Consider the following 23635-nt stretch of genomic DNA (forward strand, 5'->3'; position numbering starts at 1 on the left):
TTTGTATTAATTGCATAGCTGACATATTTTGAAACTGTGTTCCCGATTTCAATATGTGTGCAACTCAGTGACATAGAGTTGCTAGTTCACTTTCAAAGAGTAGGTGGAATATGTATTCCACATTTTGTCTAAATCTGGGATCTTCAGAATACATTCGTAATGAACGGTATTCTTATGCTGTTATTTGAGTGGGTCTGTCATCGTATCTTCCTCCTTTGCCAGTAGGAAATAGAGGAAAAGCATGTGCTTCTATACTTTTTTCCCATATGCTCATTGGTGATCCTTTTGTTTGTCGCATTTGGTAAGTTTCTATTGCATCATCTATGCTGTCTTTAGAGTGCAATGGATGAATTGTATAATGGTCTAAAATATTGGATACTGCAGCTGGATCCAGAAGTTCAAATTGACCAGTTTCTCGTGACTCTTGAATTATTTCAGTTGTTCCCCTTAAGTTTTCTTCAATATTTATTTCTTTGTAGTATGCATTATTGTCGTTTAGATATTGCAAGGCGTGTCTAACTTTATGTAAGTCGACGAGTTGTTGCCAAATTATTTTGTCTTTTGTTGGTACACCATTTACTAAGATGATTAAAGTTTGTTCTATTGGACGTTGCACTCCTAGAGTGTGTACCTTTTCTGTCAGATTTAATGGTAAATAAACTACTTTGCCACAAATAGCTTTCACCAATTCAGAGGGAGATAATTTTGCTGTTTTTGGTTGAAGACGCATTATTGCTTGAAATGGGTGTACTGTTTGAATTATGATGCTCTCATATACATTGAGTTGTTGCAGGGGTTTTGGTAGTGGAAATAATTCCAAATTATTTGTGATAGCACGTGAAGGAGTTTGGTTGTTGTCATGTTTTGTAGTGCAGTAACTGCAAAGTATTAAAGGGTCAGTTATTTCATATTTGTTTTCTGCTATAAGGTAGAGAGCTAATTCAAACCATTTAGAATCTTCATTGTCGTCTATTTTGTATGAAATGTCTGTAGTTTTTGTATTAGTTTTATAAAAAGTTCTGCGGCAACACACACACACATGGTTTGGTATTTCAGCAGATGTACTTTTAAATTTTAGTATTTCTTTTTTGTATGTGTGTAGTAGAAGGTTGCCATGTGTACAATTGTTGCTAGTTTGTTGTAAAGGTATTGCATTTTGTAAGTGGCTTTCACTTCCAAAATATTTTTTCAGGATATGGTCAATTTCATCAAGTAGTTCTCTGGCTGTACCATGTAGAAGATTGTTATTTAAATTGGCAAGTGCTAATGCAGGACTTTTAGCATAATACAGTTTATAGACTAGATTTCTTATAGTTGGATGATGTGTTATCATTTTGATATGATGGAAGGTGCTTTTGCAAATTGGTCCTGAAATGCAGGCTAATGAATGTCCTTGTAGCCCTGTGTATTTACGGACTGGACAGGTATCCATATTTTGCAGCAGTGTCATTTTGATTTTGTCTTTGCCTTTCACATATTGAGAAATTGGCGTAAAGATTTGAAAGATTTTTTGGGAATGTTACACATTGACGTGCATGACCATTTGTATACTGGATGTTTTCGTCCAGTCGAATGGAGAGGTAATTCTGAGTTTTCAGGGGATATTTTTGTAAGCAGTATTTCTTGTTCCATTATGGTATTATACATTTTTTCATAACCTCGTCCACTGCTATGTATAGCAATCGTATTTGTTTGCTTTTGTTTGTATGCTTCTTCATTAAATATGGTTCTGTGTTTGTGGTGTGACTCCATTCACCTCCACAGATATTTAAGAATTTATTTTTGTTGACATTCCGTTTATTGAGAAGTCTTTTTTTGTAATTTACTAATTAGTTTTGTTAGTGGTTTCATTCTTTTTAACACTAAAATAAATAATTTTCTTTTGAGTAGGATTGCACTGTCTATCAAAGCTTCTAATATTAATTTTCTACGGTAGGTTTTAATGGTTGTGTATGATTTCTCTCCTGTTTTTATAAGATTTTGCAGGACTCTGTGGCAGAACATTTTTGCAAAACATTTTTTTTTGGTATGTTTACTTGCCATTATAGCAAGATTTATAGGAGCAGTTTTAGCAGTAGTGGTAGCTGAATTTGTGATAATCGTTTTCTGTTTCGTTTTACATTTCGATAGAGGAGGCAAAGTTTCTGTACTTGAAGCATGTTTTGTTTTGCTAAATGACTGTATTAGCTGTTTTGTTTTAACTTTTTGTACACATTCTGCTAGAAATGGATGCTTATTTTGGAAACTTATTTTTTCATTTGCTCTACTTCTACGTTGTTTTCTACGGACTTGCTTTTTGGTAGGCATTCTTTGGGGTCTGTTGAGAAAAAAAAATGGGTTGGGTTGTTCTGCCATGCATGTGTGCTGTGTGCATGAGTGTCTGAGTATGATGGTAGAGATGTATGTGATGGTGTGTGAAGGCTATTCTTCTATTTGTGTTACTATACTGGGGTTCAGATGAAAGCAAGCTGGTGGTGAGGAGAAGCACAAATACTAAATCTAATGGTATAGAATTAAAACAGTTCTTTATTCTGCTGTCAGGTTGCAATCACCTGCACATTCCCCTCGCTCACCTGGTGATAGTAAACGAACAATCTCACATACGGGCAGGCGATTGCAAAATGGACTATTTCGAAGGCATTGGGGGTTGCATGGCGACGCTGGCACTTGACACGGCTGCAGTCACGTTCCCGTCTGCTTTCCGCTCACGTGACTCCCACTCCGCAGCAACGCCGATATAGTCACGCTCCCTCCTTCCCCCGGTGCTTCTGATTGTTTTCTCTTCGGACTTCAACAGCAGCGCTTATGTACTACTGAACTCCTGGTTTCTGACTCTTTCTTGTTTTTTGGACTTCGTTTGCCTTGCCCTCCGTCTAAGCCTTCTTGAATTGGTACGACCCGGACTGTGTAATTGGCTGTGCTTTTTGTCTCGTGATTTCACTTCTTCTTGTGGATTGAGTACCTGGACTGCTTACGGAATGTCTTGCTTTATGGACATTGTTTAAACACCTCTACAAGGAGCTGCGCTGGAAATACCATCTCCTAGGCGTACTTGTGCCGGAGGGAATAGGGTGTTTATTTCTGTGCTGGACTAGAGACTGCCTGCAGCACTTTGGAACTACTGTGTTGGACTAGAGACTGCCTGCAGCACTTGTGAAAACCTAGGCGTCCTCATTTCGGCAGTACAGGTTGAGTTCTTTCTTCATTGTAGAATTTTTGAACTATTAGTTTTTCAAGTTTACATCTTGCTCTGCTGCTGCTACAAAGGGGGTTCTGCTTTTGGACACATAGGTAAGAAAAGGGTACTAGTGCCTGGTTATTTCTATCCGATTCCATTTCCAGTCCTAGGCTTACTTGTGGTGTGTTGTGTTTACTATAGATTCGCTATCTGACTCCAGGGCTGGCCATTTCGTACCTGCTATCCCAGGAGTCATCTTGGTTATAGTCAGGTGGGTTACCAATTGTCATTTATGTTACCAAGTACCGTCCATATACCAGTTGCTAACCCAGTGTTTTCTTTGCAGCCATTTGGGGTCGAGCGTGTCCAGCCTCGCCAATTACTCTTTCAACCAATTAAACGCTCAGCACTGTTCTTAAGTACAACTGAGTATTGCGTTGGTGGGAAGAACTAATTTCTTCACTACGAGTTCAAGAGTACCCCGTGCCCGTTAGGCACTTGGTTCTGACATCTGGAATAACAACATTCTAGAGGCTGAGTTATGTCATTTGAGCGCAGAAAAACGGGGATTTGTGCAGCATTTTGCCTGCAAATCCCTGTTTAACAAAGGGATATTTGTGGGCAGAATGGTGCACTAATCTTTTTTTTTGGTGCACAAATACCATGAATCAACTGCACAGTGTGTTTGAGTAACAGTAAGAATATTATGCTAGTATTGTACTTACTTTTTTGGGTGGAAAGATTAGGTTTCTTCTGAGTTGTTGTTTGTACTTCGGATTCTGCTGCTTTTCAGGAGAGTGCTCTTCACTGTAATTGTAAAGGAAAGAAGTTAGTCATTTTGTGTGTATATAATATGTAGTTTCCTATGTGCAGCCTTCATATTTCATTTACATTATGTTAGTTCTTTTGTGCTAAGGAATCTGCTTCTGCCTTATTGAAACAAATGTTACTTCCTGCTGCATACACTCCGGCATTGCGAGGCGGCAAGGGGCTCTTGCTGGGAGGAGGTGGAGCTGCCCTGCGGGCACGTGACTAAGCACGTGACCTTTCCATTACTTCAAGAGGCAGACACAACCACCCTTGCGGCGTGAAGCCCGACTAGGGTAAAGGCCGGTGACTGCTGTGCGACTGTTTGGCGCTAGTGGCACTATTGTTGGACGGGAGACTGCAGAGGTTTATCCTCTTTGATCCCCCCGGTCGCTCTGTGTACCAGCGAAAACTGATAAGGGTTTTGAGTGAGCACCTTTTTCATACAGGTGAGACAGTATAATAGTGTGTTGTCATCAGCATTTGTTAAGTTCACAGCATCTTTATAGGAGTGGTTGTATTGCGGTGTTGATCCAACATAATGGCAGAAACAAAGTCTGTGAAATCCCGGTATGACTTGCGATAATCAAGGCCGGGAACACGGATAATCCATCATCCCAAGGGACAAAAAATGGAACCCCAAATGGGGCAGGTGGTGCTACAGATAAAGACACTATTCCAGCAATGTTTGGGAAAATTCCACCAAAAGTAACTCCTACTATTGATAAAACAGCAATTGAGGATATTCATTTTGCACCCCCGCCCCTTCATAATAGTGATGCTCTTGAATCCACTAATTTCAATGATATTGATAATAATGCACTTCTCGACCTGTGTTTATCAATTCAAACATCGATGGCATCTCTGAATAAACCCCTCACACCACGAAAGAACGGACCAATAATGGTAGAAGCACAAGTTTTGAATGCTGCTCAGAATGGCCAGCAGAGCTCCAGGGAATCAACTAGCCCCAAACAAACAGGAAATTCAACCTCAAACCTGTCTGGCATTCATCCCATTCATCCCACCCCTATTTCACCTGTGGCCCCAACAGCTGGACGATTATCGGCTTCTCCAAAGTTTTATATTGAGCCTGATGAATTGGAGCACACTGATAGGGGAGAGGGTGGTGACAGAGAGGGCTCAAACTATGCGGCAATTTCTGAATTGCAAGCCTCAATGGCCTTGGTTCAATTTGCCTTGAAAATTCTATTAAAACTGTGTGGGAGGATCCATACCAACTCTATAATACAGCTAGGGCTTCCTAACCCTATAGAGGACATGGACAAAGTGCCGCAAATACCGCTGGCCCCTTAGGGGGATCGGGATATAGCAGCCCCGTTGGCTAGGGGTAACTTGGAGGAACCTGAGGAGACCGGTAAGAAAGCACCTTTGACTAAGAAACGCCGGCAACTAAGACGTGAGGCTGCCAAAAATGTGGCGGTTGAAATTGCCTCCCCTTTACCAGCCACTAATGTTCCGGCCGCTCGATCTAAAAAAGCAAAAAACAAGGGGCCGCAAAACAAAGAAGCGCACTAAAAAGGGAGCAGGGACTCTAACAAGCTGGATTATAATGGACATAACGCAGGAAGCCACTAGCACGATCCTGGAAGATCCGGAATCTGATCTCTCATCTAGTACGAATGACGAATCTACAAAATACTTAACTCAATGCGGGGATGGGAGAGTTGAGGAAGAGAAGCAGCTTAATTCCCTGGAGGCAACAGAATTTGATGACCCTAATGCATGTAAAATCTGCATTATTAAAAACTTAAACCAGAAGAAAAGGGACAAGTGGTTGACAAGATCAGAGGTCTTGACTAAATTACATCTGATTCCACAGCTACGTGTTATACATACGGAAGATTTCTCTTTTGTGGAACCACTTAATGTATGTAACCCGAATGTCACTGCCCTCCATTGCTGTGTCATGGCATCAGCCCAACTGATTCGTACTCATAAAAAATGTCTTATGCAAGTGGGTATAGAGGTAGATGCCTGTAAAGAGAAGGAAGACCCCTCTCTTCCGACTGCTGACTACGCTGTATCTCAGAATAAGGGTGGCAGGCCTGTCCAACCATTGGGAGAGAAAGTACAGTTGGTGGACATCCAAAACACTCTGAAATGGTTGGCGGACTCGCTACCCAGGATTTTACAACAACCATGAGATTATTCTTTGTTAAGCTGGAATACTCATGGCCATCAACATTTTCTCACAGATAAGGGCTCCCTTGCACTTATTAACAACTATCCCATTTTTCTACTGCAAGAAACCTGGCTGTTGCATCCGACGGCCCTAGATGGTTACTCTATCTACCATACCTTGGCTAAGAAGGGAGAGAGCGGACGTCCCTATGGGGGTTTAGCTATCGGAGTGTCGAATAAGATCAACAGTAAAGTGATCCCAGTGGAGAGCAATTATATATGTGCGGCTGCTATGCCCTTCAGAGTAAAAGCTGTATGGGAAGAAATGCTGCTAATTAATATATATAATCCTCCTGGTACAATGCACAGAGAGCATATATAAGATGCCCTGCATGATCTCATGAGCAATTGGAAGTTAACCAATGATAAATACTATGTCATTGTGGCTGGGGATCTAAATTGCCGGATTAATTGTGGGGGGGGGTACTAGTAATAATCAGCATCTATCTAATAATAGTCTCTGGAAACAAGCATTCACAGATAGTGAGGGGGAGCGCTGGAGGGGCTTTTTTGATTGCTGGGACCTCGAAATAATTAATGGGCGTACAAGTAGTGATAGGCCCGGAAAGCATACGTGGAAAAATGGGAGAAGTGGGAGTACTCTCGATTATATCTTTACCAGTGCTGAGATTTCAACTGTCCATGACATGGAGGTGAGGGAATGTGAATGGAGCGACCATGACCCCTTGATACTGAAGCTGGAGTCTTGTACCCCCAGGGTGAATGTGGCCAATTTGGGTGATCTTATAACTAACCACTCTTTAAATCGTATCTCCTGGTCGGTGAAAAATGTGCTGAATGCCTCTAAAGCTTCTGGCGAATGGGGGAATCAAACAGTTAAATTTGTTTATGCAGATGTCACCCGATGAAATCGAGAGATGCATTAGTAATTTCTCTGGTTTACACGATTCTTGTAAAGTACGGTCAATGGTGGGGAAGGTGCCGCAAGAGGTAATATATGATCGCGCAATTAGAGATAGGAAGCTTAAGCTCAGAGGTGACATTCGATTTGTCAGAATGGGGGTGCACTCCAGAGAGGTCACAGCCTCCAAAACAAGAAAGTTGAAGGCTGTTTATCAAAAATGGCTAAAAATACATAAAAAATACAGGAAATTGGAGAGATGGCAGCATACGGTTAGAACATTATGTAGTAAAAACACCCACAATATTTGGTCTGTAATATGGGAGGTGAAAGGGAAGAAGATCTCTAATATGGTGAACCCTATAGGCAGTGCTGAATGGATTGCCTATATGGAAAAACAGAATGTGGGGATTAATAATAAGACCTACATCCTGACCTGCTCTAAACCCCTTTTCCCCCCGTTCTATGTTTCCATCGCGGACCTACAAGATAGAACTAAGGAATTAAACACCTCTCGAGCCCCAGGGCCGAATGGCCTTTCTAATGTAGTGATGAAAAATAACCCACCGTTCTGGGCCAGTCTCCTTAAAATTCTGTTTGACAAAATACTGTACGAGGGGCGTATTCCTTTATCCTGGCAGGCCGCCATTATCATACCAGTTTTAAAAAAAGGCAACAGAACCGAATCAGAGAATTATCGGCTCTTATCTATGTTGGACTGCTCTGGGAAGTTGTTTGCTGCTCTCATCCTCAAGGAATTACAAAAATGGACCGAGGGTGCGGGTATACTAGATCATTTCCAAAGTGGTTTCAGAGCTGGTTATTCTACTTCAAATAATCTGTTTGTTATGAATGCTTTGAGAAGCAAGGCTCTGGTCCATGCCAACCCTCCACTATATGCTCTTTATGTAGACTTCAGGGCAGCCTTCGACTCCGTAAATCAATCTTTTATAGAACAAACTGAGGAAATTGGGCTGCCCGGAATCTTTGCTATTCTACCTTGAGCATTTTCACACCAATAATACGGTACAAGTAAGGTTAGACAATCGAGGTGCTGTAACCAAACCAATCCCTCTGATGCGAGGGGTAAAGCAGGGATGAGTGACAGCCCCACCCTTTACAACTTGTTTGTGTCCGATGTACCCAAATGCCTGGTTGGGATTAACAACTGTCCCCCTAAGATAGGCACCTGCCATTGCCCATACTGGCCTATGCGGACGATTTGGTGATCTTGGATCACACCTTCAGTGGGATCCTAAGGTCCGCTAACCAGCTATGGCGATATGCAGAGAATAATGAACTTGTCATTAACCACAGTAAAACCAACCTATTATTATATACCGCAGGTAAAGTAGCTAGGCCTCGCATGACGGTGGGTCTGATTGAAATTGAATATACTTTTACGTACAAATACCTAGGTGTTGAATTTGACCATAAAGGAAATTACCTCACATGTTTCCAGGAGCGCAGAACAAAAGCTGCCCAAATTACAGCACTAATATACAAGTTCACACGTGAACAATGTGTTTTTTCAATATGGGCAGCATGTCAGTTGTATATTCAATGTCTGGCACCTATGGTCAAGTACGGTTTAGACCCCCCTGATCAATATGAATCTACGATGGCTACAACTTGTGGAGGGTAAGTTCTGGAGAAAAATTCTCTGCCTTCCTCAATGTATCCCCCATGGCCATAATTAGGCTAGAGCTAGGTATTTCATCCCTTAAGGCCATGGTCTTAAGGAAAAGGATGGAATTTTACATCAGGTTTAACAACAGACCTACAAACAGGCTCCTCATGACCATCAAAGAGGATACTGCGGCGGGTAGACAGGTAAAACTAGAAACCCAGATTAACACTGTGTTCGAAGAAATCAATTGGTCACCTGAGTGGGGCAGGGATAATGAATATCTGTTTACCAGCATGCGCAGACACCTAAATCTATGGGATTGGCAGAGTCATTTTATGCATCCGAGTAGCCTGAAAAGTTACAGTTTTATTAATTTTGTACTCTATACCTACATGAAGGCGCAACCATACCTAAATCTCTGCCCATCGGATCAATTGAGGCGCTTTATTTTACTATTACGCTTCAATCACTTACCTGTCCTGGCGGTCCATGGTCCAGAGATGGGTCTGGAAGCAGCAGAAAGATATTGTAGGATTTGTGAACATCCAGCTAAAATGGAGACAGCTTGTCATGTGCTTACGAAATGTTGTAGGGTGAGAGCAATGTACATAAAATATCTTGGTGAGTTCGTCCACAATATCGAATATATGGAACAGGTAGACTTTTGGCATCAATGTGTTAATACCTTAAACCCTAAACTGCACTTAGCACTTTTTCAGGTGTGGCGTGAGGCTGTCACCTGCATGAAAACAAGTACAAGGATGGCCCCTTTGAAGTATAGAGGTGCCTTCCTTTAGTAAATGGATGAGCAACGCAATTATGGAAGGTGATTAATTATACTGGTAGGAACACGAGGATGTTTTTCTCCCTCTCTCCTTTTCTTCTTTTCATATGGATGAAATATATGTATATTTACATGAGTATTTAACAGTCCTATCAAGGAGATGATTTTATCTGTTCTGTCTGGATTGATCTGTTGTGATATTATTATTATTATTATGTATAACGGTTTTATATTTTGTATATCGAATACTATTTTTAGATCACTAATGTTTGATGTTATTATGTGTAAAGTTTTCTACGTTTGTATAAAACTGTATCACATTAATAAATATATGTTATGTTAGTTCAACATGCTAGGCAAATAAGTAGAATAGAAAGTGTATGAAACACGCTTGGTTTCTTAAGGCTGTTTTATTGGATGATAGGAGACAGAAGAAATAAAGATACTTATTTTGCAATTTTTATAATGTAAATGGCAGATACTCTATAGAAAAGCATGGAATGTATGCATTTGTGAAGGTGTGGGTAATAAATCAGAAGGATGTGATGTACAGGTAGTGGTGTTATTGCAGTTGGGATTTTTTCAATGTTAGTGTTTATCTGTGTGAGTGTTTGAAGGTGCTTGACCTTATCCTGGCGGTGTGTAATTTTTTAGATAGCTGTGTGTGTAAAACATTGTTTAGATAGACAGGTTTGGAAGTGACAGTTGATTATAGTAGATGGGAAAAATGACATTAAGTTCATTTTATAGGTTATACAGATTAAGTGACAGTTACTCTGTTTATATGCATTCTTAAGATTTGTATTGTACTGTGCAGAAAATATGCATACCTGTAGTTTGTATTCATGCATGTGAATATGCATGCAGCTGCAAGTAGAAATCTTGGAGACTTGTACAGTAGATTTTGTAGTAGGTGCTTTCCAATGATATGAGACTTGTACTCAGAGTAATCTACAGTACATTTGAAGTGCTGAACTCTGATGATGCAGTTAGATGTAGAGGTCTTGAATGTGATTGGTGGATGGTTGTGGGACTGTTTAGCTGTATCCAATGAGGGAATGACACAGAGTGAAGTGGAAATGGTAGAAGGGCCGTCTAGGTTACGATATGTCCGAGGACATAACGGAAGTGTTACGCTCACCTGGTATCCACAGGGACGCCACCCAGCCGGGTTACTCGATGGTATACTTCTCAGTGGTGCCCAGATGTGGTCTGCGGGGAAGGTTCCCCCTGAAAATACAGGAGGACTGTGTTCAAGACTGGCCGACCGGGGTAGGTATCCTCCCTCCACCTCCGTATGATTTCAGCCCCTCTGGGGCCCTCTCCTCACCTTGTAGTAGAGTTAAGCGTGCTCTCCGTCCTGCCTTCTTTTCAGGGGCGCGTTGTCTTTCGTGGGCATGTGCAGTCCAGTTACTTCACTGACGCTGTGCCGTTTGATATCGTTCAGGTAGGTCTTATTGCTGTTCTTTAGTATTGTTGTTATCTTGCATGCCTTTCTTTGTTTAATAATGTCTGTTTTTCTCCCTTAGGTATGCAGAGCTTCAGCGCGGCGAACTGGCTTGGTTGAGCCTCGCTGGTAAATGACGGCGCCTTAAGAGCGCTATGATGCGGTAAGTAAGTGCTATGCGCAGCGCTGCGATGTCTTGCCTTTGCTAACCTGTTTTTTCCTTCTTTCCTTGTAGGTCGCGGTGTTCTTCAGCGCGTGTGGAATTTCCGGAGTGGTGCCAGCCGAGAGGCGACCAGCCAGGTAAGCCTTTAGAGCAGTTCGTAATTTGCAATGTCTCTTATGCTTTCTTTAATGTTGCCTCCATCTTCCTCTTTCAGATCGTTCAGTCCGGGAGGCGTGCAGATTCAAGGAAGCAGTTCTCAGGAGCTGCGAGTAGCTAAAGATGAAGACTGCAGGTAAGATGCTGCTGCTAACGATGTTTCTTTTGTCTCCTTGCAGGTTCTGCTTCTCCGAGGTTCGTGGGTATAGCTGGACACGGTGAGCGTCACGTTGCAAACTGCAAAGTAACGCGAAGCGTGTTGTCTTGCTCGGGTGTGGTTTAAATAGCCCCAACAAAATAGTCCAGGTAAAGTAGTCCCTAGGCTACCACACCCAAAACACTAGACCGCATAGCTTGGTTCCTAAGAACTAAGCTATGTGGATGCCTCCATGTTGGCTGACAAACACAATAAAGTAGTTCCAAAGCACATGTTTTTCATGGTGTATGAGCCTGGCACCACAGGTGCCAGGACTGGCCCCAGGAGGGCTTTTGAAGAGGATGCCAGGCTCTAGAGGCCCGAGTCCTGACTCCACCTGGCCAATGGGTTTGTCAGAGGGATTTTTGGGCGAGGGTCGTGACAGCACTCCCCCCCCCCCCCTAAGGCCCCTCCCACGGTGTTCCTTCTGTCTGGCCGAGGTTTAGTTGGGAAGTTCCGATGGAATTAACTGATTAGACGTGGTGCGTGGATGTTCTCACTGGGATCCCAGGATCTATCTTGTGGTCCAAATCCTTTCCAATCGACGAGATGAACAAGTTACTCACTTACCTGGTAACGTTCTTTTGATGGGATGGTCCGACGACGTATTCCATATCTATGACAGTAATCACCTCAGCTGTGCTGCTTTGGAAAATCTTTCGGCATCTACGTCGATGACGTCGATATGCTATCCTCGAGGGCCTCCGTCGAGCCGACGTCACCAGATGTTATAAGTAGGATGCACGATGCCCGTAGCCTCAGTTGTAGTTTTTTCCCAGAACGTATGGCACCAATCATCTGCCAGTATGACCACAGAAAGCCTTGCAGAAACGTAAGCTGCAATCGCATAAGAAATTCTGTAGTGGGGCAGGCAGGGAGGGAGCGATATGGAATAAGTCGTCGGACCATCCCCTCGAAAGAACGTTACGAGGTAAGAGAGTAACTTGTTCTTCGAGGGGATTGGGTCCTCCGACGTATTCCATATCTATGACAGACTCCCAAAGCAGTACCAACGCCAGGAGGAGGGAAAAGAATTTAGAATATACAAATTTAGAATGCCCAATCAAATTGCAGAGTAAAGGACCGCCTTGCCAAAGGCCAGATCCTGCCCATGGATACAATCTAGGGAGTAGTGATGTACAAAAGTATGGACCGAAGCCCATGTGGCTGCATCACAGATGTTACAAATAGGAACACCTCTCTGCAGGGTTGAAGAGTCAGCCATACCCCTAGTAGAATGGGCCCATAAGCCCTCCGGAACGTTCTTACCCGCCAGACGGTAACATTCAGAAATTGCCAAGATAATCCACGTAGGCAAAGTCTGCTTAGTCACAGCTTGTCCCAAACGCCTTCCAGCGTAACCAATAAAGAGATGATCGTCCACTCTGAACACTCCTCAGACAAGCGCTTAAATATGGACAGCGCCGCCAGGTAACCTTTAACGGTACCCACTTGCAAGCCCCTGTGGGCTAAAGAAAGCAAAAAAGACAGAACCACAGGAATGTCACATGAAAAAGGATCTACATTCTTAACCCTGCACCAGTCGCAGAACTTTCTCCAACGGCAACGGTACAGGGACTGGCCGAAAGCAACACCTCCATCACGTCTTCAGGGAGGTCCCAAATCCTTATACTCAACCTTTCAGAAGCCAAGCGTGAAGGTTGAGGGATCGGACCTCTGGATGGAGAACCTGACCCCTCTCCCGTGAGAGCAGATCGTCTTGGTAGGGAAGACAACGTGGAGGGCAGATCGACAAGTCGAGAAGGTCCGGATACCACGTCCTCCGGGCCCATGCCAGAGCAATGAGGATCATCCGGGAACCGAACCTCCATAGCCTCCGCAGCACTTGCGGGTTGATGGGGACTGGAGGAAACACGTACAGCAGTGGGAAGGAGCAATCCACTACGAACGCGTCTAAGGCTCCTCTTGGAGGAAATTCCTGCGAGCAGAATCTTTCGCACTTCCGGTTGACACTGGAGGCGAAGAGATCCACTTAAGGGGTCCCCGAGAGGGAGCAGATCTCCAGGAGAATCTCCTGAGCCAACTCCCACTCGTGAGAGATCGCGCTCTGCCTGCTCAGTGCGTCCGCCGTCTGATTTGTCTCCGGCCAGATGAACTGCCGAGATCGAAATTTCCTTCCTACTGGATGGCCCAGAACCAGAGCTGCATCACCTCCCTGCACAGAGGAAGTGACCCTGCCCCCCCCTTTTTGTTGAGGTAGTGCATGGTCACTGTGTTGTCCGTCAGAATCAGGACATTCTTCCCTCGCACAGTCGGCAGAAAAGCCTTCAGGGCAAGCCTGACGGCCGTCAGCTCCATCAGATTGATATGGAGTCTGGACTCCGACAGAGACCAAAGACCGCTGACTGTCAGCTCGTTGGTATGAGCTCCCCATCCCGTGAGGGATGCGTCAGTCGCGATCGTCACCTCTATCCAGGGCAGCCAAAATGGAGCCCCCCTCATCAGATTGCCTTTGACGGCCCACCACAGAAAGTCCTGGGCGACCGAGGGCGGCACCTGAACGGGGTCCGACAACCTGCCGGAGGACTAGGACCACTAAATCGTGAGGGCCCATTGCAGAGATCTCATCCACAACCTGGCCTCTGGCACCAGAAGAATGTAGGACGCCATGAGGCCAAGCAACCTCAAGAACTCGAATGCCGGGAGTGTCTGGGTAAGTTGAAACTTGTGCACCATCTGCTGAACGTGAAGAGCCCTTACCTGGGGAGGGAAACACTGCCCCAGGGATGTGTCGAGCACCGCTCTGATGTACTGGAGCCACTGTGTTGGCGTCAAGTGGGACTTCTTTCAGTTGAGGGAGAAGCCCAGCTTGTGAAGGGAGTGTCAGGTGACGGACAGATGATCCAGGACTTGCTCGGGAGAGCGCGCCCTGATCAACCAATCGTCCAGGTAGGGGTAGACGTGAATCCCCCCTTTCCTGAGATGCGCTGCTACAACCAGCATGAGCCTCGGGGCGGAGGTCAATCCGAACGGCAGGACCCGAAACTGAAAGTGTGAGTCGCCAACCGCGAACCTAAGGTACTTCTTGTGCTTGGGATGTATCGGCACATGAAAATAAGCGTCCTTGAGGTCGAGAGACACCAACCAGTCCTGAAATTGAAGGGCCTGGAGGAATTGAGAGAGAGAGAGTAACCATCTTGAACTTGTCCTTCCTGAGGAGCTTGTTCAAACCGCGCAAGTCCATGATGGGTCTCAATCCCCCGTCTTTGTTCGAATTAAAAAAATAAGGGGAATACCATCCCTTGTTCCTCTCCGCTACAGGCATCAGTTCTATGGTGCTTTTCTCCAGCAGGGATTGAATTTCCTGTGCAAGGAGCGGATCCAGACTCTTCAAAGAGAGATTCCCTGGTGGATTATCGTGAGGCCTCTGCCGGAAAGGAAGACAGTAGCCGTGGGCTATGATTTCAGAACCCACACATCTGAAGTAATGGCACGCTGTTCTACAAGATGATGCGCCAGCCTTCCCCCAACCGGAGAAGCATGGGCCTCATGACTGAGCTGAAGCGGCTGTGGCAGTGCCTGAGGGCAGTAAGACAACTGCTCGCGCTGCCTTGGCACAGCGAGTATCTTGTTTTCCACCTCTGGCACTCCTACGGTTGCCCCTTTGACTTGCAGCTCCTCCCGATTTACTAAAGGACGAGTAATATCGAAAGGAACCTCTCCTCCATTGCTGTCCCCTAGGACGAAAAGGCGGAGGTTGGCTAACTGCAGAGCCCAACGACTTCACTGCAGCTTTGGAGGTCTGCAACCTCTTAAGGCTCTCGTCAGCCCTGCTGCCAAAAAGATGGTCACCATCAAAGGGCATGGTGAGGAGCTGGGCTTGCACATCAGGAGCAAACCCGACTTCCGCAACCACGCAAACCTGCGTATTACGGTGCTCGCCGCCATGGACCGGCTGACGCAATCAACCATGTCCAGACCCGACTGGATGGACTCACACATGGCATCCTTGCCATCCTGCACAATAGCAAGGAAACCATCCTGTTCCTCCCCTTTGGGAATATGATCAGCCACTAGGGAAATAAAGTTCCACAGAGTGTGCGTGAAACGAGGAAAGGCACAAACGGAGTTGGCAGCCTGAAGCGCCATACCCCAGAAGAAAATACCTTCTTCGCCCAGCCATCAAAACGTTTGTCGTCCCTATCAGGAGGGATGGTAGGGTACGACGCCTGCTTAGCTGGGGCTGTAGCTACCTGCACCACCAAACTCTCCGGAGTAGGGTGCATGGTAAAGAAGCAGGGGTAGACACTGGCTGGGCGATATTTCTTCGGCAAGGACTTGCTCACTGCCGGGAGCCTCTCCGGAGAAGACCAACCCTTCTCTGCAAGGCCATATGGAATGGCAGCACCGGGTCAGTTGGAGGACCTTGGTCCAAGATATCAGTCAGGTCATCCTGCTGAAAATCCCCAGGGGGGGCAGACCACCCCAAGTAATCCATGACCTTCGACATGAGGCGCCGGTATGAGGATTCGGCATGTGTGCCAGGCTCCGGCCGACCAAACTCCACCTCCGCAGAGGTGTGTAGACCACTTGCGTCGCCAGCGACTGATGCAGGTCCTCAAGTTGACTATGACCAGACACAATGTCACCAGGAACCTCTGCAGGAAACTCACCTTCCTCAGACCCCTCATCCACCTCAGAAATATAATCCAGAGGCTGGAAAGAGGGAACTGAAAAAGTAACAAAGACATGTTTTGCCTTAGTCAGAGCCTTTATGAGGGGTTCCCCCATACCACAAGGCATCCCCGACAAAGCCGCCTCGAAAGGCGTAGATGGAATCGGTGTCGACGTCGAGCACGGCGCCGACAGCTTCGACGGCGTCGACACAGGCTTCGAGGGCAGAGCCTCGAGCGTGTCTCGACACCCTGGACGCCGATGGCGTCGACGACTTCCTCGGAGGCGAGGCCTCGAGAGAGTCAGTCGACAACCTCGATGCCTCCGGCGTCGATGTCTTCCTCGAAGACTTCACAGGTTCTCGCGGTCTCGAGGGCGCCGAGGACTGGGACTGGGACGGGCATGTCTAGAGCGACCATCCTTTTCCGATAGGGACCTCAAAAGGCGCCTGGTGGTTGCGATGACTGCTCGAGCCTGAAGGCGGACGAGCGGTGTCTCTAGCACGGCCACGACCGGCGTCCTCAGACGGCGCGGACAGACCGGAGACCTGCGATTGAAAAATCGCCAACATCTCCATTCGGAATTAATCCCATTCCTCAGGAGTGGAATGCTTGTTGGGACAAACAACCCGCCGCCTGGCGGAATCCTCGGAAGAGGACGGGGAAGGCGACCTGTGACGGCGCTTCCTGGAGTGCCTCGAAGAGGCAGAGGAATGACGGGACCCACTCCCAGACCGAGAACCCCCGGACTCACGACGACGATGCGGAGAGTCGCCCTTCGAATCGTCCGTCAAAAGACCAGTGTGTGATGCTGGAAATGCATCAGAGGGACAGGGCCTCCGTATCCTTGTCCTTTACTGCCTTTTTATCGTGTGTTCTGTCATGTTTTCCGCGCAGGAGTTCATGTGGGACTCCTGGCGGTGCAGCGCTCTCACTCTTTTGGTTTGGTGAACAGACCCGTGGGATACCCTTACGACACCAATGGGTGTGGGTACAACCCTGTGCCCCTAGTGTATGTTTTTGGGCACCTGTGGGTGGCCAGCAGAGCAGGGTAGGGGCTGGTGGCAGCTCCATGCTGACTTTGACAGGTGTGCTGAGTATCCTCCATTTTGGGGATCCCCAGGCCCTGCCATTGGAATCAGTTGATTCCGGGTGGAAAACAAGATGGCCCCTGTGGCCTCTTTCTTTCCATTACCTATTACCTTGTTTTCCAAAGTCCTGGGAAGCCCTGACTCTGTCCCTTCCCCCTGACTGGCTGTTGGGTGGAAGTTCCATATATGGTGTTGTTGTGAAGTCCAGTCCAGACTGACTGGAGCCTTCCCAGTGACTGTATGTTGTGGGTACGCCCTGTGGGTGGGACCTGGGTGAATGGGGTGTGTGACCAAGGAACAAGTTACTTACCTGTAACTGTTGTTCTCCAGCATGGGTCTGGCATGGATTCACATGCTCATGAATATTCCCCGTCGTCAGGCTGGGAATCCTCGGTAAAGAAAAATCAGTATCAGTTTCGTTTCTGATCTGTCTTTCGTAGTAGTAACCAATCACTGATCTCTGGGTCATACTGACCACAGCCAATGACTGCCATCTCCCTAAGCCCCGCCTCTGGCAGCCATCTTCAGATTTGGTAGCACGTGAAGTGGCAGTATGACCAAGTGAAGAGCCGCAGAGGGGAAGGCGGGAGGGTTCGCATGTGAATCCATGCAGGACCCATGCTGGAGAACAACAGTTACAGGTAAGTAACTTGTTTCTTCTCCAGCATGGGGCCTGGCATGGATTCACATGCTCATGAATAAAAGAATACATAGCAGTACACACATGCACAACCACGGGAGGTGGCAACAGGCTCAACATTAAGCAATACAACAACTCAACATTAAGCATCTCTTACCTTCTCACCAGGCTCACCTTAGGCGAACAGGTTGCGCAGCACTGCTTGGCCGACCCTGGACTCCTCTCTGGAATCCCGGTCGACAAAGTATAATTTCGTGAAGGTGTGCGTCGACCTCCACGTAGCAGCCCTGCAGATGTCCAGCAGGGGCACACCAGATAGGAAAGCCGTGGCAGCTGCGATCGCTCTGGTGGAGTGGGCTCTCGGACGGCCGGGCAGCGGTCGGTTTGCCAACCGATGACAGTACATGATACAGCATGAGAGCCATCTGGAAATGGAAGCCTTTGAGAGAGCCTTCCCCTGATTGACAGGTCCAAAGTTCACAAAAAGTTGTGACGTCTTCCGAAAACTCTTCGTGCGGTCCACGTAGAACTTCAGCGCTCTAGCTACATCCAGCGAGTGCAAAGTCCTTTTCAGCCGGCGACGAAGGGAAGCAAACAGGCAACACCAAGGGTTCGTTGAGGTGGAAGTCCGACGGCACCTTGGGCATGAAGGAGGGGTGCGTCCTGAGCACTACCCTCGTGTCGTGAAAAGTCAAGTACAGGGGCATGCCGGAAAGGGCCTGGATCTCTCCCACTCGTCGTGCAGAGGTGATGGCCACAAGAAACGCTGTTTTCCACGACAGGAACTTCAACGGAGCTGAGTGCAGAGGCTCGAACGGAGGTCCCATGAGCTTGGTCAGCACCACGTTGAGCTGCCACGCCGGGGCCGGAGCCTTCACCGGCGTGAACGATCTGAACAGTCCCTTCATGAATTCTTTCACCAGACGAGACCACAAAGACATCAGTCCCGTGGTTCTGGGGTATCGGGAGAACGCAGCAAGATGAATCTTGATGGAAGCGTGCGCCAGTCCAGCCTTGGCCAGCGTCAGTAAGTACGGCAGTACTTGAGGAGCCGTAATCCGTAGAGGGTTAATCTTCTGTGCATGGCACCAGTCAGAGAACCTCTTCCATTTGTGTCCGTAGCATTTAAGAGTTGAGGACGCCCTGGCCTTTGCAAGAACCTCTCTGCAGTCGGCCGGTATGTCGTAGCCTCCAAACTCTAACGCAAATATAACGAAAAGAGGCTGCCCTGAGGCGGGAAGGACTGGAGGGCTGGAGAAGCTGTAACAAGGGGGTTGTCCTCCCCTCTGTGAGTCTAAGGGGTGTACGCAACTAGTTAGGAGTACACTGATTTATATTGACCCTAATGGGAGCACATGTCATTCTGGGCAACCATTAAGCAAACTAACATGATAGCTGGTACTAAACACATAACTCAAACAGTATATGGAACGAATTTTTAATTTTTAATTTAGCTTTTTATTGTAAGCTGTTTATTTTCTTTTTTATGCAGTAGTTCAAAGGTTACTTTGCATAATTACTTTGCATTACAAACCATAGTGTCATAAAATCATGTACATAGTTAGATATTCACTGGAGAGTAATATTTGTGACATGGGATGTGGGTTAGTAATTTGTGCGCGTGAACACTATCTAGAAAATACAATGTCCCATGTCATTGGAAAAGAAGGGCACACTAAGAAAGTGTGAGTAAAAGGAACAATACGTCTTGGTCTCTTCTGCCCGGCTGAGATCTGACCTTATATTAGGTCCAAACTATAACGCTGCAGGAGCGAGGCCTGCAAGTTCAGTGACTTCGGGTCTTGATGGAGGATGGCGCCTCCTTCCCTGGAGAGAAGATCCGCGTCCACTGGCAGCTTGATTGACGGGGACGCTGACAAGTCCAGAAGGTCCGGGAACCATATCTGCCTCAGCCACGCAGGTGCAACGAGGATCATCCTGCACCGTGACCTCTTGAGCTGGTTGATGAGCCGGATCAGCAATGGCAATGGAGGGAACGTATAAAGAAACAGGCCCTCCCACGGGAACGAGAAAGCATCGCCCATGCTCCTTCGGCTGGGGAAACCTGCTGGCGAACCTCCGGCACTTGGAGTTCGTCGCCGTCGCGAACAGGTCGATCTGGGGAGTGCCCCACCGTCGGAAGAGGCGGTCCACTAGATCCTGTCGTAGCTTCCACTCGTGGCACGAGCGCAGCTCTCTGCTGAGCGAGTCGGCGATGGTGTTTTTTATTCCTGCCAGATGAAACAGCACCAGAAACATCCCTTGGGCGACGGCCCAATGCCACATATCCTGAGCCTCCTTGGACAGGGCTGGGGATCTGGTACCGCCCTGCTTCCTGATGTAGAACATGGTGGTGGTGTTGTCGGTGAAGATCCTCACCACCTTCCCCTTGAGGGATGGAAGAAAGGACCTGAGGGCCCAAAACACTGCCTGGAGCTCCAGGACGTTGATATGGAGGGACTTCTCCGTCGGGAGCCAAAGGCCTCTCGCATGCAGATTTTCGGTGTGCGCTCCCCACCCTTCCAGGGAGGCATCCGTGGTCACTGTCTTCTGGTGGCCCAGGGTCTGCAAGTCTATGCCCGCCGTCAGATGCGCGCGGGTGCCCCACCACCGGATCGCTCGTCGGAAGCTCTCGAGTGTGATCCTGTCCTCGAAGCTGCCCGTCTGAATCCAGCGCGCGTCCAGGAACTCCTGTAACGGGCGCATCCGAAGCCTGCACATGGGGATGAGATAAATGCAAGAATACATCATTCCGAGGAGGGATTTGATGGACTGCACCCTGGCCGCGTCCGCAACCAGCATCCGCTGCACCTTGCCCAAGATGGCCAGAAGCGCCACTGTGTCGAGTTTCGCTCCCAGAAACAGCACGTCTTGCGCGGGCACCAGGTGGGACTTGCCGTGGTTTATGGAGAATCCCAGGTCCACGAGTAGTTGGACGGTCCTCGCCGTGTGCTCCGCGGCGAGTTCCCTTGTCTTTGCTCGGATGAGCCAGTCGTCCAGGTAGGGGTAGACGTGGATCCCCTCCAGGCGCAGCCGCGCCGCCACCGGTGGAGGCACTTGGTGAACACCCTGGGTGCCGACCTCAATCCGAAGGGAAGGGCTCTAAACTGGTAGTGATGCCCTTGGACCACGAATCTGAGAAACTTTCGGTGTCCCTTTAGGATGGGGATATGGAAGTAAGCATCCTCCAAGTCCAACGACGACAGGAAATCGCCCTCCTCCAGCTGACCCAGGACGTGCTGGAGGGTGACCATCCGGATTTTCTGTGCCTTGTGAATTTGTTCAGTCGTCGTAGGTCCAGGATGGGACGCCATCCTCCCGTCTTCTTCTTCACGAGGAAGTATCTTGAGTAAACTCCGGAGCCCCGAAGCCTCTTTGGGACGAGCTTGATGGCACCTTTCTCGAGCATCGCCTTTACCTCCAAGAGAAGTTGAGGGACGTGATGTTCCTTCCTGGCCACGGGGGGGACGCGCGGGCACTTCTTTAGAAACTCGAGCGCGTGACCCTGGGCCAGGGCGTCCAGCACCCAACGGTCGGTGGAGATGGACTCCTACACGCTGATGAAGCTCGCCAGCCGGCCTCCCACCGGGGTGCTTCGGTGGGGGCCCGACCCCACGGCCGGCTCAGTCCTGCTTCGACGAGGCTTTGCCGCCTTGTCCTCCCTGGCGACGACGGCGGGGTCCGCCCGACTTGCCTCGTTCCCTGTAGGCTTCCTGTGACGACGAACGGGCCGCTTGACGATAGGTGGAAAATCCGCCGCCGGAACCTTTGGAGGCACCCTGCTTGCCTCTGCCGCTCCGAAAGGGCGGCCGTCGTTGCTGTAGAACACCAAGAGCCTGGGCCGTCTCCGTGTCCGTCTTGATGGCTTGTAGGGAATCCTCCGCCCTCATGTCGTCTGGTAAAAAGTCCAGCAGGGGGGCGATTTTGTACCGCAACTCCCTGTCGTAGCTGGCTACGATAGCCAAGGCGTTGGCAGCCTTAATCGTCGTCGCTGCCGATGAGATGACTCTGCGTCCCATCGTGTCCAATTTCTTTCCCTCGCCGTCCGGCGGGGAGGTTGACGTAGAGGCCGAGGCCCCGCCGCTTTCTTCCTGGCCGCCGCGGAGACGACCGAGGCACAAGGGGGCCGCGTCCGGGTCCCGGTACTTCTTCTCGTACCGATCCCTTCTCGCAGGCGTTGTGGATGGGTTCTTGAGGAGGGCGAGACCCTCATCCCAGATATCGTCCAGTAGAGGTACAGCGGGGACCGTCTTCCTCTTGGTCTTGCGCCGTTCATAAAGGAAACCTTCCTTCTTCTCTTCCGGGCAGAGCTGGAAAAGCTCAGATGCCCTGGCGATCATGGCATGAAACGATCCAATCTCGTCGGGCGGGGAAGCCCGGGGAGGAGGCGACGACAGGAGATCCTCGTCGTAAACCTCGTCGTCTGTACCCGTCGTGGCCGTGTCAGTCCCCGTATCATCCCCACGGGTCGTGGACGGGGAGGAGGGCTGAGCAGGGCGCAATGGTTGAAAAGGAGGTGGAGGATGAATCCTTCTTCTCTTAGGAGGAGGGCTCCCAGAAGGGCCCGGCTCCGGGTCCCCCGTCGGGAGCGGTTCCTCCGTTGGTGGTAACGGCAACCTCATCCTTATCTCCGAGCATAAGGACTGTATAGCCAACAAAATGGCCACCGAGTTGTCTTGCGGCACTGGTTGAGGGGATTTTGACGGACGGTCAGGAGCCCCGTCGGCAGCCTCGACGTTATCGTCGTCTCCGACGTCGGGGTCCCTCCCGACGGGCTGGTCTTCTTCCACGCCAACGCCGTCGCTTAAGACTTTCGATCAGCTCCTCTTCAGAGGTTGAGGCCGAATCCACAACGACCTCCTGCCCCCCCTTTTTCTTCTCCGTCGGAGGTTTCACGGGGGTCCTGTCGATGGGCATGAAAGAGGACTCCCTCCGCGGTGGCAGGGAGACTCTGGGCCCCGAGGTCGCCACCACTGGTGTAGCCTCCACAGGCTGAGCCAGGGCCGCCGCGACTGTCTCGATAGAGGCCTTGGCCGGGTGGATCAAGGCTTTTACCACCTTAGGTGCGCTCACCGCCTTCTCCTTGGGGGGAGGGTCACCGCCTCGCTCCCCCTCCGATGGGGCCTGCGAGCTCGACCGGCGTCTCTCCAGGAGCTTCGCCGGGTGCTCGGCCTTCCTCTTACCCGAGCCCTCAGCCTTCCTCTTACCCGAGCCAGAGCGTTGGCTAGTGGTTGATGGCGCCGGGGAGGATGCGCCCTGCCTGGTGCCCGTAGAGCCTGACCGTTCGGCGCTCCCGGTGCCAGCGGACTCGCGGTGCTTGGCCTTCTGTTGGGCCCCCGTCGCCGGGGCGCCCTCAAAGGTCTTACAAGACCGCTCGGACTTCTTCTTTTTCTCGCCTGACAGGCTCTTCCCTTCCAGCCAGTTGGCGAGACGCAGATGGCGGTCCTTCATGGTCCGCTCCGACATATTGCCGCAAAATGCACAGTCCTTCTCCACGTGCGTCTTGTCCTCATGCAGGCAGTAGAGGCAAAGGGAGTGTTCATCCTCCTTAAAGACATTTTGAAGCTGGCATCCAGGGCAGACCCTGAACAGCTTTCCGGGCGTCGAGCTTCCCTTCTCCTGGGCCATGTCCGAGATGGGCCTGAGAAACTTCTGGAGTCCTCCAAAAGCGCGGCTTGACGAATTCTTCACCCTTGAGGGGCGTAGAAGAATCCGACACGGGTCCCCGTTGATCGGATAAAGAAACGGTGGAGTTTGAGGCTCTTTTGACAGAAAAAGAGAAAATTTTCCTATGAAAAAGTGCAAAAAAAGCACTAAAGCTCAAGAGCAATAGCACGAGGAT

The 23635-nt window shown here is 48.8% G+C and overlaps 1 protein-coding gene across 3 annotated transcripts in view; it reads right to left on the reverse strand.

Moving 5' to 3' along the window:
* The window catches only part of RECQL (RecQ like helicase), a 730526-nt gene that overhangs the window by 463718 nt on the left and 243173 nt on the right, over positions 1-23635 (reverse strand). Inside the window, exon 2 of one of the 3 annotated variants that reach the window (XM_069628430.1) lies at positions 3904-3985. The exons of the other annotated variants lie outside the window; for them this stretch is intronic. The gene's annotated coding sequence lies outside the window, so the exon portion shown is untranslated. The remainder of the gene's footprint in view (positions 1-3903; positions 3986-23635) is intronic. 3 annotated transcript variants of the gene reach the window in all.

This window comes from Ambystoma mexicanum, chromosome 12 (assembly GCF_040938575.1).
Source record: "Ambystoma mexicanum isolate Mex_15411 chromosome 12, UKY_AmexF1_1, whole genome shotgun sequence".
NCBI classification, from domain to species: domain Eukaryota; kingdom Metazoa; phylum Chordata; class Amphibia; order Caudata; family Ambystomatidae; genus Ambystoma; species Ambystoma mexicanum.